At 46.1% G+C, this 17064-nt stretch overlaps 1 protein-coding gene across 1 annotated transcript in view; it reads right to left on the bottom strand.

Annotated features, from left to right (window-relative positions):
* IQCA1 (IQ motif containing with AAA domain 1) overlaps positions 1-17064 on the bottom strand; it is a 172295-nt gene that overhangs the window by 115615 nt on the left and 39616 nt on the right. The gene's annotated exons all lie outside the window — the stretch shown is intronic.

Here is a 17064-nt window from a genome sequence, read left to right as displayed (position 1 = left end):
TTAGAACTACGTGCCAGACACCGGACTAGGCACAGGGAAAAAGCAGTAAACAGAAGATTAAAAAAATCCTTGTTTTATTCAGTTTACATTTTATTGTGCTAAGAATTAACACTTGTCTTTAAATTTTTACAATAAGAAGTGGGCGTTCCATTTCATCAGAGGTTTGTTTGCATGACCTGGAATGATAATATTGTTTTTCCTGATGCACGTAGTATTACAATAAGAAGTGGGCGTTGCATTTCATCAGATATTTTTTTGCATGACCTGGAATGATAATATTGTTTTTCCTGATGCACGTAGTATGGCATTCTCCTACCACTGAACCATTTTTATTCCTAGGAATAAACACGTGTGTCTAACTCTGAATGACTTGGAAACCTAGAAGTCCTAACTGAAAGAACAAGTGAGTCAGAAAAATCAAAACACAAACAAGTTGGAAATGAATCAAGAAAAATAATCATGACACATAATTTTCTATCCTGCAGAATGAGGATTCAGTAACATAAGTGGAAGCCTCTAATTTCCCTTCTCCCAGATTTCATCAGAGGAAACAACAAAACATGCACTGGGGACAGTTTTGGGAGCAGAAACTATGGAAGCATATCTCCCAGGCACTAGAATCCCTGTGGAGGAGGCTCCTGGGGCCTGATCACGGCGATCCTCCAAGAAGGAGGTGCCCCCGGGCTGCCCCAAGAAAAGACAGGATTGTCAGTGGCCGCAGGACACCGAGCCCGAACTTGCCTTTCTGGAGAGGAAAGGGAGCCACTTTTTAAGGCAGGGTCAAGACCTGCCTTAGGTTTTTGAAGGATGAGTCTTCCTCTCTGTGTCCACAGACTCTGAGGCATCTCCTGAGTTCTCTGTGTCTTGGTGTCCACCCCTTTGTGTCTCTCCTTCCTTTTGAGTGGGGCTGGGACCCAGGACTGGCTTGTAGCCAGCAGAACACAGGAAGCATGAGGATAGGATATCACTTCCCCGATGGTTCTCCACGGCCGTAATTCCCACCTCTCTCCCAGACTCTCTCTTGCTGGCTTCGGTGAAGCAAGCTGCCATGGTGAGAGGCCCACCAGGCAGGGAGCCGAGGGTGGCCTCCAGCCAACCGCAAAGAACCGAGGCCCACAGCCAGGAGAGCATGGAAACAGGTGAGACCTTGACCACAGCCTTGTGAGACCCTGAGCAGAGGATGCAGCTAAGCCCAGACTCCTGACCCACAGAGACCGTGGGAGCTGCAGTGGGTGTAGTTTTTAAGTCACTAAGTTTGCAAGTCTGAGTGATAACTGTTACGTATGCAGCAATAGGTGGTGAATACACTGTCCTCATCCTGAAAACAGATTTCAGGGAGCCCGGGTGGTTGCACGGAGGTGGGTTCATCAGGCTGGGGTTGATGCAGCTCAGACCCCAGGTGGTGGTGAAGTCAGAGGCCTGAGAGGTCGGTGGGCCTGGGGCATATCTGGAAGGTAGAGCCAATGGGATTTTCTGGCCGACTGCAGGCTGGGCTGAGAGAAGATGAAGAGTCGGGGTGACGGTAAGAGACTGGACGGGTGGGTTCACATCTGCTGGGGTGGGAGGCTGTGTGGGGAAGCTTTGGGAGGATAAGATGCCAGTGCACTTCTGGATGTGTGGAGTCTGAGATGTCGCCCCCCCCAGGTGCATCTCTGTGGGGATACTGAGTAGGCAGTGGGATCCCCACATCTGGAGTTTAGGAGAGCGAGCGCTCCGGGCTGGGGACTCGCATGTGGGAGTCAACCAAACAGGGATGGAGTGGAACACTGTGAGCCTGGGTGAGGTTACCATGGACACCAGGAGGGACAGGGAACAGAGGGAGGCAAGGTCTAGGCCCTGGACCTCTGGCTGTTACGAGGAGGGACCAGCAACGCATCTGGGTATATTTTGTGTCCGAGGATTTCTCTCCTCTCTTTTCAGATTACTGGACTGTCATTTATATCACGTGACCAAAATCAGCCTCAAGACGGGATTTGTTGGGCAAAGTTGATGATTTCACGAGCGGCAGCGGCTCCTTCAGGTCAAGTGGCCTGTCCAGCTGGAAAGGCCGAGGTCCTAGGACCCCACTGGGCAGATTCTGCTCTACATTGGCTGCTGGCTCTCTCCTATAAACTGAATGGCTTGAAGGAGATGACCCTGTATCTTTATTTAAAATGCAGTAGGGCTTCCCTGGTGGTGCAGTGGTTGAGAGTCCGCCTGCCGATGCAGGGGACACGGGTTCGTGCCCCGGTCCGGGAAGATCCCACGTACGGTGGAGCGGCTGGGCCCGTGAGCCATGGCCACTGAGCCTGCGCGTCCGGAGCCTGTTGCTCCGCAACGGGAGAGGCCACAACAGTGAGAGGCCCGCGTACCGCAAAAAACAAACAAACAACAAAAAAAGCAATGTTATTTCTGGGTAGCCTGATCTAGTGACCGCACTGAAATGATTTGCAAAGAATCTTCCATGGTAACATATTCCTTTTTAAGCACTGTGCACTCAGAACTTGATCTCATGGTCTCCTTTAATCCTCCCAACAGCCCTGTGAGGTGGGTGCTATTTTTGCCATCAACATTTTTCAGATGAGAAAACTGAAGCTTAGCAAGTTTCACCGGCTGCCCCAGCAGAACCAAGCTTGGAGCAAGTCGAGAACCTGCAGGCTCCGCTCCCCTGCCGGGCACTTTACACAGGCAGAGCTGCGCTGACGGCCAAGGAAGGCACACGGGTGGTTTAGGTTCCAATAATAAAGCTGTAGGAACTTCCCTGGTGGTCCAGTGGTTAAGTCTCTGCCTTCCAATGCAGGGTGTGTGGCTTTGGTCCCTGGTCAGGAGCTAGGATCCCACATGCCTCGCGGCCAAGAAAAAAAAAAACACAAAAAACCCCCAAAACATGAAACAGAAGCAATACTGTAACAAATTCAATAAAGACTTTAAAAATGGTCCACATCAAAAAAATAAAAAAATAAAAATAAAAAAGTGGGCTGCTCCCACTAATCAGAGGTGTGATTTGAGCAAATCGCTCCATCACTGTGGGAGGCTGGTAGGTTTCCCTCTCCTCCAAATGATGCTGTTGAACTAGGTTTATTCATTCGTTATTAAAAAGTAAGTAATGTGTGTCTATCAGACAATTTCTAAAGTTCCTTTCAGCTCTAGAAGCTATAATTCATATATGACAATGTTAATGGGGGAAGGGCAATGTTAATTTCTTACAGAATATTCAATGATTAATGTTACTTTCTTCTAAAAATCACCTTCAACAGACCTACCTGCCTTTATATTCTTTTATTTAAGGGAGCCTGAGGAGAAAAACACCCATGCCTTCTATGTTTCAGTTAGCAAACGTGAGGCACAGAACATCTGGTAAAGTTAGAGCTGATTAAAAATTTATGCATATTGTCAAAAATTCTTTCACAAACGTGAAAAGGACCAGCTCTAGAGTCTGCAGTGATTTAGAAAGCGGAACTACTAAAATGATAAATTTTTCCCCTGAGCTCTGACACTGGGCTTCAACGGTCCCACCGTTTCAGATGCCCAGGGCAGAGATTTATCTGTGTTTCACCAAGTATGAAAAATATATGGATGGAGGGGTTTCCGGCCGGTCCCCCCCAAGTCATCCAACTACCTCCCTTAATGTCAGCAGGCTCATAAATTTCTCCTGCGTTCTAAAGAAAGCAGCTTGTGCCACTGCACAGAAGCCTCCAAAAGTGTCACTTGCTGCCTATAAATTCACTTACACTCAATAAAGGCAATTGGCTACACATGGACTTAATTACCATGGCCCTCGTTGGGAAACTGAGGGGTTTGCCATCTCTCGAAGCAGAGGTGGAAAAAGGCGTGTGCAAAGCAAGGCGATTTCTCAGTGGCACATTACAAAATCCGATTTATTCATTGATGGTTCTACTTATCAGTGGGCTATGATTAGCAGTTACTACTCCAGAAAGAAGCTTCCTTCTTTTTTTTTTTTTTTTTGCGGTACGTGGGCCTCTCACTGTTGTGGCCTCTCCCACTGCGGAGCACAGGCTCCGGACGCGCAGGCTCAGCGGCCATGGCTCACGGGCCCAGCCGCTCCGCGGCATGTGGGATCTTTCCGGACCGGGACACGAACCCGCGTCCCCTGCATCGGCAGGCGGACTCCCAACCACTGCGCCACCAGGGAAGCCCAGAAGCTTCCTTCTTGATTCCAAAGTATTATCGTTGCTCATGCTTGAATCCTACAGGAACCTCCCTGCACTGCGCTCACTTTATTTTATTAAAAGGAACAATATACTACAGATGACGTCATTGATTATTTAGACTTTGGTTACTCTTTTGTTGAGAAAATGTTACATATGCTTTATTTTCACCTTTTGTCTGAAATATTTATCTGTATAGACAAATTCATACCCAAGCAAGAACAAATCACTTTAGGAAGGAATGGAGAGAATTTTCCATTTAAATAGACGGCCGTCCATTTCTGTTCACGCACCTATAGTTCTAAAGCCCAGACATCATTCATCCATAGACTTTTCCTCATTTAAGGGAGTGAGTCACTGCCCTTCCTAACGCAAGAGTCCAGAAAGTTTAGGAAACGAAACTTTACAGATGTTTACATTTTAAACTCATTGCCTATGCGTTACTTTCAAAATTAATCTTTCATAAACAGCAACAGAGTGAATTACAGAAAAGAGAAGCTTTAGAGTATAAAGGTTAATTCTGAAGATCCTCTGACCTTAGTTCTATCGAGTGACCAGCACCTATTTATGAAACATAAAGGCATGATCATTTCTGTCTGAAGCAACACGTGTATTGACATATGTCACCACACGACACAAAATTTAAGAGCCTGTTGAAACAAACCCAAAGGCTCCACGTCCAAAGAACAGTTTGTCCTGCCTTGCGATGTACTAAGTACCTATGACGGAGGCGGCTTCCAGTGACTTTAGCAGAGAGTCAGTAGATTTGGGGGCTTTCACATTCCCAGGATAATACTGGTTTTAATTTTTTCAGTGGTTTTCTGACACTCCTGAAGGCGATTTCCTACACTTTCCCACCTCCGGGGAAGGTGTGCAGAGGGTGGCAGCGCCTCTAGCCCAAGCCTACTCAAAGTATAATCCCAGGACCAGGACTCTGAGCATCTCCCAGGAGCGTGTTAGAGATTCGACACCAAAAACACGGGTAACCAAGGCAAAAATAGACAGGTGGAAGCACAGCAAACTAAAAGCTTGTGTGCAGCAAAGGAAACCATCAACAAAACGAAAAGGCAGCCTACAGAATGGGAGAAAGGATTCACAAAGCATTCATGTGATAAGGGACTAATATCCAAAATATATAAAGATCTCCTACAACTCGATAGCAGAAGACCCCCAAATAACCTGGCTTAAAAATGGGCAAAGGAAGTGAATAAATATTTCTCAAAGAAGACATACAAATGGCCAACAGGTACATGAAAAGATGCTCAACATCACTAATCATCAGGGAAATGTACACTGAAATAACAATGAAATGTCACCTCACATCTGTGAGGATGGCTGTTATCAGAAGAGGAAAGATAAGTGTTGTGGAGAATGTGGAGAAAAGGGAACCCTTGAACACTGTTGGTGAGAATGTACATTGGTTCAGTCATTATGGAAAACAGTATGAGAGGTTCCTTAAAAAATTAAAAATAGAGTTACCATGTGATCCAGCAATCCCACTTCTGGGTATATATCCAAAGGAAATGAGATTGGGATCTCAAAGAGTTACACGTCTTCTGTATATCGAATATATCTCAATACAAAAATTTGAAAAAAAAAAAAAGAGTTACACGTCCACTGTGAAATAACAGAAGAGGTACCGATTGGTCTCTGCCTCCGGCTGCTGGCACAGAGCTCCTACATCCCTTGGCATTTCCGTGACAGGAGAGAGTTCTGTTCTAATGAGGAGATGCTGGGTGGGCTCCTGGGGCGGGGACAAGCCACGATTAGAAGCTGAGACATTTAGCCCCACCCTCTACTGTCCAGGAAGGGCGGAGGAATGAAAATTGAGTTTATGATCGATCACGCCTACGTGATGAAGCCTCCATAAAATTTCCCGAAGTATATGGGGTTCAGAGACCTTCTGGATCAGTGAACACGTGGCGGAGCTGGGAGGGTGGTGCCTGGAGCATGGGAGCTCCGTGCCCCTCCCCGCAACACCTTGCCCTGTGCGTCTCTTCTATCTGGATGTCCATCTGTATCCTTTACCATTTCCCTTTATAATCAAAAAGTAAATGTAAGTAAGTGTCTCCCTGAGTTCTATAAGCTATTTTGGCAAATTATGGAACCCAAGCGGGGAGTCATGGGAACCCCGATTTATAGCCGATTGGTCAGCAGCACAGGTGACAACCTGGGATTTGACACTGACATCTGATGTTGGGGGAAGCAGTTTTGTGGGACTGAGCCCTTAACTTGGGGGGTCTGAGGCTCTCTCCAGGGAGTGTCAGAACTCCACTGAACTGTAGGACACGCAGCTGATGTTGCAGAGAGTTGCTTGATGTGTGGACACCCCCACGTGGTGTCAGAAGACAGCATGGATGTGGGTGAGTAAAGGAGACACACACAGGAGGAAACGTTTTTCTCTTTACACACATCCTTGTTCACTGCAGCGTTATTCACGAGAGCCAAGATATGGAGACAACCCAAAAGTCCGTCAACACATATAGGGGTAAGGAAAATGTGGTACATACATGCGATGGAGTATTATCCAGCCATAAAAAGAAGGAGATCCTGCCATAGTTGACAACATGGATGAATCTTGAGGACACTGTGCTAAGTGAAGTGAGTCACACACAGAAGGACAAATACTACATGATGTCGCTTATATGAGAAATCTAAAATAGTCCAATTCAGAGAAGCAGAGAGTAGAACAGTGGTTGCCACGGGCTGGGGGGAGGGGGAACCAGGAAGGTATTAGTCAAATGATGCAACCTTTCTGTTATACAAGATGGGTAAGTTCTAGAGATCTACTGTATAGCACAGAGCCTATAGTTAAAAATACTGCACTGTACACTTAAACGTTTGCTAGGAGGGTAGATCTTATGTTAAGTGTTCTTATCACACGCACAATAATAAATCAGTAAAAGAATGGGAAGTGGGCTTCCCTGGTGGCGCAGTGGTTGGGAGTCCGCCTGCCGATGCAGGGGACACGGGTTCGTGCCCCGGTCCGGGAAGATCCCACATGCCGCGGAGTGGCTGGGCCTGTGAGCCATGGCCGCTGAGCCTGCGCGTCTGGAACCTGTGCTCCGCAACGGGAGGGGCCACAGCAGTGAGAGGCCCACGTACCACAAACAAACAAACAAAAACGAATGGGAAGTAATTATACAGAAAAAGAAATGCAGACTCTTAGTTCCCACCCAAGGTCTACTGAATCAGAACTTCGGGGGTGGGGGGTAAAACCCGTTTTGACGGGCTGTCCAGCAGCTTTTGAAGCATGCAGCAGCGTGAGAGGCACTGCGATCTGGCCCAACGTTAATTACAGTATCTCGCTGGACCTTCAGCTCTTCTCTGCCCGTGACCGCAGCTCAGCTCAGCACACGCGTTACATCTGCTGAATCTCAGGCACTGTGCTGGGTTTGAAGAAAACCAAAGAGGACATTGCTGCCCTGCCCCCGCAAAGGCTTGCAATCTAGAGGGAAAGACAGAGGCTCAGTGGGGGTGGGGGGACCTTGGGAGCCAGGGGTATGACCGTGGACCATAGAGAGAGAGTCTGGCTGCTGCATTTGCAAAAGAGCCTCAGGGCCTGTCTTTCATCATGACTTGGTGCCTGGATAAGCCCAGAGAGCCTGTAGCTGCTGGGTGTTCTTAGTCTGATTTACTGTGACGACTGACAGCAAAATACATGATTTCACGCAGGTGTGCACCTGTCCCCAAGGCCTCTGTGAATAACCTTGATTTCTCACCCACCTCTTCTTATGTCTTCCATTCAACCTAATATATTTTCCACCAAAGCAAACGGCAGAGAAAAAAAAAGCTATTCACCTTCTCACAGGAGTAATCCACATGTGTTCACATCTCCTCCACAGACCACAGCTGCTTTTGAGAATTCACTGAAAATATCATTACGCAAGGAATTCAAAATAACGACCCCTAATCACCTCCTCTGGCCAACCCTTCCCCACTGTCCTCCTGAAATTTCTTTTTTCTTTCTGAAAGTAACTCATGCTCAATGTAGAAAATTTGGAATACGAAGGAAAAGAACAAACAGAGCCGTGGTCCCAGTCCCGGGAAGATACCTATTGTGAACATTCTAGTGGTTTCTTTCCGGTGTCCTTAAAAGTCCTCGGAACAATTCTGAACCTTTCCCTGAGAACCCATCTCGTTTTACACAATAATCAGGCTTCATTGCTCTGCTCACCCTGGTTTTAGTTCTGCCCGTAGCGACCCAAGTTTTTAGCCAAGTTACCTGACCCCTCTGGGTCCCTTTTGTCACCTGTACAATAACTGGATCAGCCAGTTTTCTCAAATCCCACGATTCCTCTGTCTTTCTCCCTCTTACCTACACAGACCATCACCTCACTCTGCGGGAAGAGGCTTTGAAGCAGGGACAGAGAAGGAGTCAGGAACAAGGAGAGCTCCTGGTTTCCGGGTGGTACCTAGTGAGCAACACGGCCTTGGGCAACGGCCATCTTTTCCTATGAAATGACCACGGAGCCCAAGACACACAGGACAAGCCTTCCGTTGCTCGAATGCTCAGAACAAGGAGACACATTTGCCGTTGGGGGAGCATCATCGCTTTTGGAATCAAGAGACTGGAGTATGAATGGCCTCTCACGAGCCATGAACCCCGAGTAAGGCACTCAGCCTTTCTAAGCCTCGGGATCCCAGAAGAGCATCCGTGGGAAGCGCCTGGCGAGGTCCCCCTTGGAGGAGCAGTAGACAGGTACGCAAGTTCAGAAGGAGTGAACAGGGATGGAAGCCGGTGCAGGCCCGGGAGGTCCTGGCAGGGGGACAGCATTGGAGGCTGGATGGGAGAGGTCTGAAAGTCTTTTCCAAAAGAGACATACACTTTTCCAGGCTGATAGGAAACTCCGTCGTTCCGCCTCGCTCCAAACACGTCCCCATCCTCAGCAAATTTCTGCACGTGTCTGGGAGTTCTCCTGGGTGGTGAGTGCACCATCCTCTCCACTTGCAGATAATTCTTGAGCCCCCTCCAGCGTAAACTCCTGGAGCCCTAGATTGGCATAAACTGTGCGGGCGAGAGACAAATCTGCAGGTCCCTCCAGGTCCACATATCTTAAAATGACAAAGCTTAACCTGCAGAACTGTACCCAAAAGGGTGAACGTTACCGCATTTAAATTATATCTTAATTTTTTTAATCAAAAAAATTAACAAAGCATTCCAAGGCCTCTTCCAGGAAGGATGTACGTCTGCTAGTGATCTGTAGACATGTTACGTCCTGGCTCCCCCGCCCTGGGGACTGAGAGCACATTCCACCCTGTCTACTTTTTGTCCGCCTACCCTGTTATTATCCCTCAGTTTATCCCCACCCCCAGCACTGGCAGCCCTTCCTCCTCCGCCTCCATCCCCAGCCAGTCTCTCCTGCAGATCAGGAGGCAGCACTTGAAAAGATGCTTACAGCGGCGAATATAAAGGCTCCAGACCCAAGAGGGAAAACGCAGGGCACTATGGCTACGGCAACTCTTCCAAACTGCAAACTGTGTGTCTGAGAATGTACCGGCCTTCCTGTATGTTTAAAATAATTCTTGAGGCTGTATCATATGCCACACGTTGCTCTAAGGGCTTTATATGTATTATTCTCTGTTATCCTATCCATGAGGTCGATACTGTTAATATCCTCATTTTAAGTTGAGGAAACGGAGGCACAGAGAGGTTAAGCAACTGGTTCAAGGACACACAGTCTGTAAGTGCTAGAGCCGGGACTTGAACCCAGGCAGCTTGGCTCTCAGACCACTCCTCCTGTGTGTGCGTGTGTGATTTGTAATGTGTTTGTTTATTATAGAGAGCATGATAGATGCCATCACATCATAAGATTAAAAGGCATTTTATTTCGCAGTCAGGCTCACCCTGCTGAGGACCAACAGCATCGCAAAGCCCCCAGAGCCCTTCCTCTTAGCCATCACCTCTGACTGACTGTGTGTTGGCTTAAAAAATGGAATAAGGCTATGTAATTTACTACCACTTCCAGATTCCTCAAGATTAAAAGGAACCTGCTAAAACCCCAGAAGAACTGCCACAGGGCCAATCCTAGGGCTGTCACCCCATTTGAGGGTCTTACTTCTCTCTAGATTGAAGGTGAGCTGGATGCCGGACATAGTTTCAACAAACTCAGTTAAAAAATGCAGGTGGGGAGAAGTGGTCCACACAGGACCAATTGCAAAGAGACAAAGGCCTCGATTTGGCCCGGTTTTCAGAGCTGACAGCTACTCAGGTGCCTCTGATGCTCGTGAGGGAAATGGGGGAAGAGGCTGTTGTATCTTCACGGACAAGAGCCCACAGTCCCACGGACTTCAAGGTTCTCCTTTTATCACCCTAAGGGTTGGATGAGGTTACTTTATGATACTTCAAAATGAAGCTCATCCGTGGATCGTAACACTTAGATGACGGTTTGTGACAGGTCCCAAGCCAAAAGAAATACTAATGATAGCAAGAGATTTTCTGGAAACAAGAATCCCCACGACTGTGCCATCCAATATGGTAGCCCCTAATGACACATGGTTATCTAAGCTTAAATTTGAATGAATTAAAATTAAATTAAATTAAAAATTCAGCTCTTCTGTCACCCTACCGTCTTTCAAGTGCTCAATAGCTGTATGTGGCTGGTGGCTACTGGAGTGGACAGAACACATCAGACCAATTCCACCACTGCAGAAAGTCCTATTGGACAGTGCTGACCGAGAGGACTATGAACTTCTCATTTTTTCCTTCGTTAGGAATGCTGCCAGCGAATGAAAGAAAGAAGAGTACTTATCTCATGGAGTTGCTGAGGATTGTGGTAGGCTGAATGACAGCCACCAAAGATACTGGGTCCTAATTCCTGGAGTCTCTGAATGTTATTTATAAGACAAAGATATCTATATTTGAGATGTGATTAAGAATCTTGGGATAAGATTATCCTGGTGGGCCCTAAATGAAATCCTAAGTGTCTTATAAGAGAAGAACAGAGAGAGATTAGACACACAGAAGAGAAGGAGGCAAGTGACCACGAGGCAGAGATGGGAGTGATGTAGCCACGAGCCAAGGAGTGTCGGCAGCCTCCAGAAGCGGAAGATGTGAGGAACCGACTCTCCCCTAGAGCTTTCGGAGGGAGCACAGTCCTGCCGAGTCCGTGATTTCAGACTCCTGACTTCCAGAACTGGAAGAAAATAAAATTCTATTGGTTTAGGCCACCAAGTTTGTGGTCATGCATTACAGCACTAATTGCAAATTAATGCAAGGGTTAAACTACTTTATATATATCCTACATTTTAGAGGTCACTTAAGAAAAAAGACATCACAAAGGGAAGCATATAAATGACGGGGCAGTTCACAGAAGAAATGCTATTGACAAAAAGTCCAAAAGATTTTTCAACCCCTCCAAATAATAAAATGAATGCAAATTAAGGGACAGCACTGTTCTCTTATCAATTTGACAAAATATTAAAAAGATCATCATTGATTCATTAGCCAGTCCATCCACCCAACAGAACGTTAAGCGATTATGAAATACATCTTTTTGCAAAATATTTTAAGGACGTAGGGAAACCCAGTGTTAAATTTTTAAAAATTAGTAAAAGGATTCATAAAACTGTAGTTAAAATATATACATGAGAGAAAAATACTGGAAAGCAATTTACCAAAAATTTTTATAGTAGCTATCTCTGTCTACTAAAATTATAGACAATTTAAATTTTCTTTTTTAAACTGTCTTGTAAATTTTCTACAATGAGCATGTATTAGTTTTAACACTGGAAAAAAAAGATTTCCTTTAAAATAATTTAAAAATCAACTTGAACCACAAATCCTAGTATTTGATAAAATACTGGGCAACTTTTGGCAACTACAAGTATTGATTAAATCAGCTAAGAATTAGTATGCAAAATTGTGGGAGTTTATATTTGTAACTTCTAGTCATTTTTTAGTTGTCACTGTATGTCCTGTTGGAATTTATCCTGAAGATTGATCACGTTTCATGTTTCAAAAGATAATATTTGCTTTTTATTTGTCTTTGATTTAAAAAAGCAAGGAAAGGGATTTTATCAAAGTCAATCAGATAAATGTAATCCAATTATGAAAATAAATCCGCCCTCGACCTTACATTACTTCAAAAGGAGGGATCTTTACGTCTCTGTGAATTACACACAGGATACCCATGGGAGCTGCTCTAACTCAGCCTCCAAACTGTCAGGTCAGTAACAGCAGGATGGAATGTCCTCAAGGGGACTGGCCGGGAGGGCTGGGTCTTCAAAGAAAGCCCAGAGCCAATGGGAGGGGCTGCTCCCAGGAGGCCATCAGGAGTCTCCCATGACCCTCCCAGCACCTCAGACGGGGGAGCAACTCACAGTTACTGCCAACCGCAAGGCGCCCTATTCTTTCATCAAAAGAATTTCCAGGAGTGTTCTGCAGGTATTGCATCAATATACTTTTTAAAAAATTAGGGTGTTTTAACATTTCAAATGTTTATTTTGGATCATCCCAAATTAACTTCTTGCCTTTCTTTTACTTCTAATATATTTTTAACTAGGCTTTTTCATTATAAAAATAATACTTATTGGAAGAAAGACTTCTAAGCGTACAGGAGAATATGAGATAAAAGTAACATCACTACTCTTGTCCCCAGAGGTGGCCATGCTAATAAAGTTTCTAGTGTATCCTTCCAGAAATTTCCCATCCATATGCAAACATATATTTAATAAATTAAATGCATGTGTGAATATATCTTTGTATATGTGTGTATACATATATTTTACATATTTTAGCTTATTTGGAGTTATAATTGTACATAGTGCTTTCAACTTGGTTATATCACCTAACAATAAATTGGATTATAAAAGTCTATCTAAAATTAAAGAATTATTTCATTTGTAGAAAACATGGTTGTGGGCATCTGTTCTCTGATGTCCTGAGAAAAGGGAGGAAAGTTGCTGATAAGGAAAGTTCATGAACACAGGGCATATCATCTTCATTAACTATGAAAATGAAGGTTTCAATTATAAACCAAGGTGATAAAATCAGAAGACAGTTCTTTTGAAACAATGCCTTTCTGCTTAAAGTTCCACAATTGCACAAAATCATCCTGAGTATATTTCCTCCAGACACAATTATATAATTAGATAAGAAAGGAAAAGGGCAATACTGCTGGCTTGCACTACCCACTGCTTGGATGGGGACTGTATCCACCACTCTCTCCTCAGCACGAGGCACTGTCCTCACAGGGTTTGCCATTTATCTGGGGGAGGGGCATATGAATGAGCAGATGTGTACAATACGGTAGGAATAATAATGGTCTGCATACTGGGGTCGAAGTCTCCCGTATCTTAACAACCCCACAAAATAGGTTTGAGTCTTGTTCTCATATCACAGATGAGGAGACTGACAGCACAGAGAGGTTAAGCGACTGGCCCAAGGCTGCACAGCTATTTCTCAGGAAGCAAGGCTCCAGTTTCTGTGATTATGCAGATCGCCTGGAGCGGGAAGGGGAAGATGCGGGCAGAGCTCAAGGAGGAGATGGAGAGGAACTGTAGGGAAGCACTCAGGGAGGGTTTCATACAGAGGATGGATTTGAACAAGAAGTTGGTGAGGCAGAGTGGTGGGGGAAGGGAGGAGAAGGTGGACAAGTGGGGACACCATCTGAGTCTTGGGCCCCATCCTCCAGGGGTCTCAGTCAAGGAGGGGATGAGTGCTGAGATCCCAGCAGAGACCGTGGAGTGGCTGAAGAGCATCAGGGACCATCTGGGCAGTGCTTGTCTTCCTGGGTGTGCAGCATATGATGGGGTTGGACAGAGCCAGGAGGAGGGGACCTGCTGGTGGAAGGTCTGAGAGATCCCGCCCGTCCCCCAAGGCCTGAGAAGGGCACCCTGTACGCTCCTGGGGAGTGTGGGTGCCCTGAAGGAACCAGCATCCAGCGGGATGAGGCCTGTTCAGGAAGTGAGAGGCCTGAATCGCAGCTGTCCAGTGAATGAGGGCACGTGGCAGAAACCACAGGCCACAGGAGGAGGTCCCCAAAGACCAGGTGGACTGGTCTCTCCTCGTGGACCAGATGGCTACACCACCCGCCTGTGGAAACCAGCCAGGGCGCTGACATAGCCCGAGCCCAGATGCTGTTCACTCTGCTGGCCCCCAGCCGATGCTGTGAAGGTTGGTAACTTCCCTTTGCAGTCAGCTGCCACAAAGCGAAGAAAAACAGGGACATTCGTGACAGGGAGGCATCTGAAGTGACTGCACATTTACTCAAAATAGACAGTCAACCTTCAAGAGGCTATTTAAGCCAGAAGAGATTGTTACCTACAATTGTTACCAATGAAGTTTTTCTTATACTGTGAGTGGGAGTTTGGCAGGGGGGTAGCGGGGTAGTCTGAGAACAAGGCTAGTGATTGGAATACTGGGTTTTGGTGTTTGAATAACAAAAAAACATGCTATTTTAAAAAACTGAAACACTAACATCTTTGTTGATATATCTTTGATCTATTTCTAACAGCTTTATGGATGTGTAATATATAATAAACTGTTCATATTCAAGTGTACAATCTGATAAGTTTGAGATATCTATCTATCTGCCTATATATATATATATATATATGTATATATACACATACACACACACACACAGACACACATGTATATGTATATCTTATGTCTCCATGAAGCCATCACCAGAATTAAAAGTAAGGAGGGGGCTTCCCTGGTGGCACAGTGGTTGAGAGTCCGCCTGCCGATGCAGGGGACACGGGTTCGTGTTCTGGTCCGGGAAGATCCCACGTGCCGTGGAGCGGCTGGGCCCGTGAGCCAAGGCTGCTGAGCCTGTGCGTCCGGAGCCTGTGCTCCACAACGGGAGAGGCCACAACAGTGAGAGGCCCGCGTACCGCAAAAAAAAAAAAAAAAAAAAAGTAAGGAGGAAGCTGATAAAGTGAAGAGGGGATATATGCATATATAAATGTCTCCCTCCCTATCAGCATCTTTTCTCTATCTCTTTATTATTATCAGTTATCAGTACAGAATTAATACAGTGTCAAATTTCTCATTTTAAAATATTCCTTTCATTTAAAATATCCCGTTTGGCAATAAAATATCCCTGATAAATACAATATAAAGAGAAAAGCTCACAAAATTAATCGATTTTGAATTTTAAAAAACCATAACTATGGGCTTCCCTGGTGGCGCAGTGGTTGAGAGTCCGCCTGACGATGCAGGGGACGCAGGTTCGTGCCCCGGTCCGGGAGGATCCCACATGCCGCGGAGCGGCTGGGCCCGTGAGCCATGGCCGCTGGGCCTGCGTGTCCGGAGCCTGTGCTGCGCAACGGGAGAGGCCACAACAGTGAGAGGCCCGTGTACCGCAAGAAAAAAAAAAAAAAAAAACCATAACTATTTGAAAGCCCTATTTATATAATAAAGGACAGAACTCCCCAATCAAAAGCATGTAACTGTTATATCAAACATTCCTGAAGAAACTTTGTTATAAAATTTAAGTATCATTGAGGAGATAGCATGTTAGAATCCCATACAGAATTAACACAAGAGAAGCTTATGATTGTTCAAGTTTTTCTGAATCATTGTAAAATAATTGATGTACGTTAGACATCTGTTGCTGCATGCTAAGTCACCCCAACACTTAGTGACCGAAACCACACATGTTTATTGTGTCACTGTTTCTGTAGGTAGGGAACTAGATGTGGCTCAAGTGGGTATCTCTGCCTCGGGGTCTCCCACGAGGCTGCAAACAGTGCTGGCTGGGGCTGCAGCCTCATCTGAAGGCTCGCCTTGGGGAGAATGCCCTTCCAGTTCACGTGTGTGGCTGTGGACAAGATTCAGCTCTTCTCAGGCTGGAAGGAGGCCCAAGTTGCTTGCTGGCTGTCACCAGAAACCTCCCTCCATTCCTTCCACAGGGCCCCTCTGCTGGGCAGCAGGTGACCCCTCTCAGAGCCAGGGGTGAAAGCAAGTGAGGGGGGCGAGAGGCAAGCAAGATGGCAGTGCCACCCCACCTCTTTTGCCATATTTGTTTTCTTAAGATTTATTAATTTTATTTATTTTTTGCTCTGTCGGGTCTTAGCTGTGGCACGCAAGATCTTCATTGAAGCACAAGGGATCTTTCATTGCAGTGCTTGGGCTTCTCTCTAGTTGTGGTGTGCGGGTTTTCTCTTCTCTAGTTGTGGCGCGAGGGCTCCAGGGTGCGTGGGCTCTGTAGTTGAGGCACGTGATCTCATTAGTTGTGGCATGCGTGCTTAGTTGCCCCACGGCATGTGGCATCTTAGTTCCCTGCCCAGGGATCGAACTCGCGTCCCCTGCATTGTAAGGTGGATTCTTTACCACTGGACTACCAGGGAAGTCCCCTGCCATGTTCTTTTTATTCTTTTTTTTTTTTTGGTTGCACTGCGCAGCATGTGGGATCTTAGTTCCCCGACCAGGGACTGAACCTGTGCCCCTGCAGTGGAAGCGCAGAGTCTTAACCACGGGTCCACCAGGGAAGTTCCCCATATATTTTTCTTTAGAAGTGAAGTTCTAGGTCTACATCACACTCAAAGGGAGGACATTACCAGAGGAAGAGGTGGGGTCAGCAGAGGCCATCTGGGAGGCTGCCTACCACAGACATAAACATCTTTTAATGTAATGTTTTGAGAAGGAGTTTGGTTTTCTATTGCCAACAAGTTAAATTCCCTGGTCTTGACGAGCTCATCAAAGTTGGAATCTGAGTGTCTCTGAACCTAATATGGTACAGCACAATACCCACCAAAGAAGACAGGTGGCGAGTCTGCTTCCATGGCCCTGGGACTGATCACACAATCTGCTCTCTTTCCTTCCCCTCTTGAAATAGATTTTTTTTTGCGGTACGCGGGCCTCTCACTGTTGTGGCCTCTCCCGTTGCGGAGCACAGGCTCCGGACGCGCAGGCTCAGCGGCCATGGCTCACGGGCCCAGCCGCTCAGTGGCATGTGGGATCTTC

Source organism: Pseudorca crassidens, chromosome 6 (assembly GCF_039906515.1).
Source record: "Pseudorca crassidens isolate mPseCra1 chromosome 6, mPseCra1.hap1, whole genome shotgun sequence".
NCBI classification, from domain to species: domain Eukaryota; kingdom Metazoa; phylum Chordata; class Mammalia; order Artiodactyla; family Delphinidae; genus Pseudorca; species Pseudorca crassidens.
The sequence above is the reverse complement of the archived record's forward strand: the minus strand, read 5'-3'. Positions and strand labels throughout refer to the sequence as shown.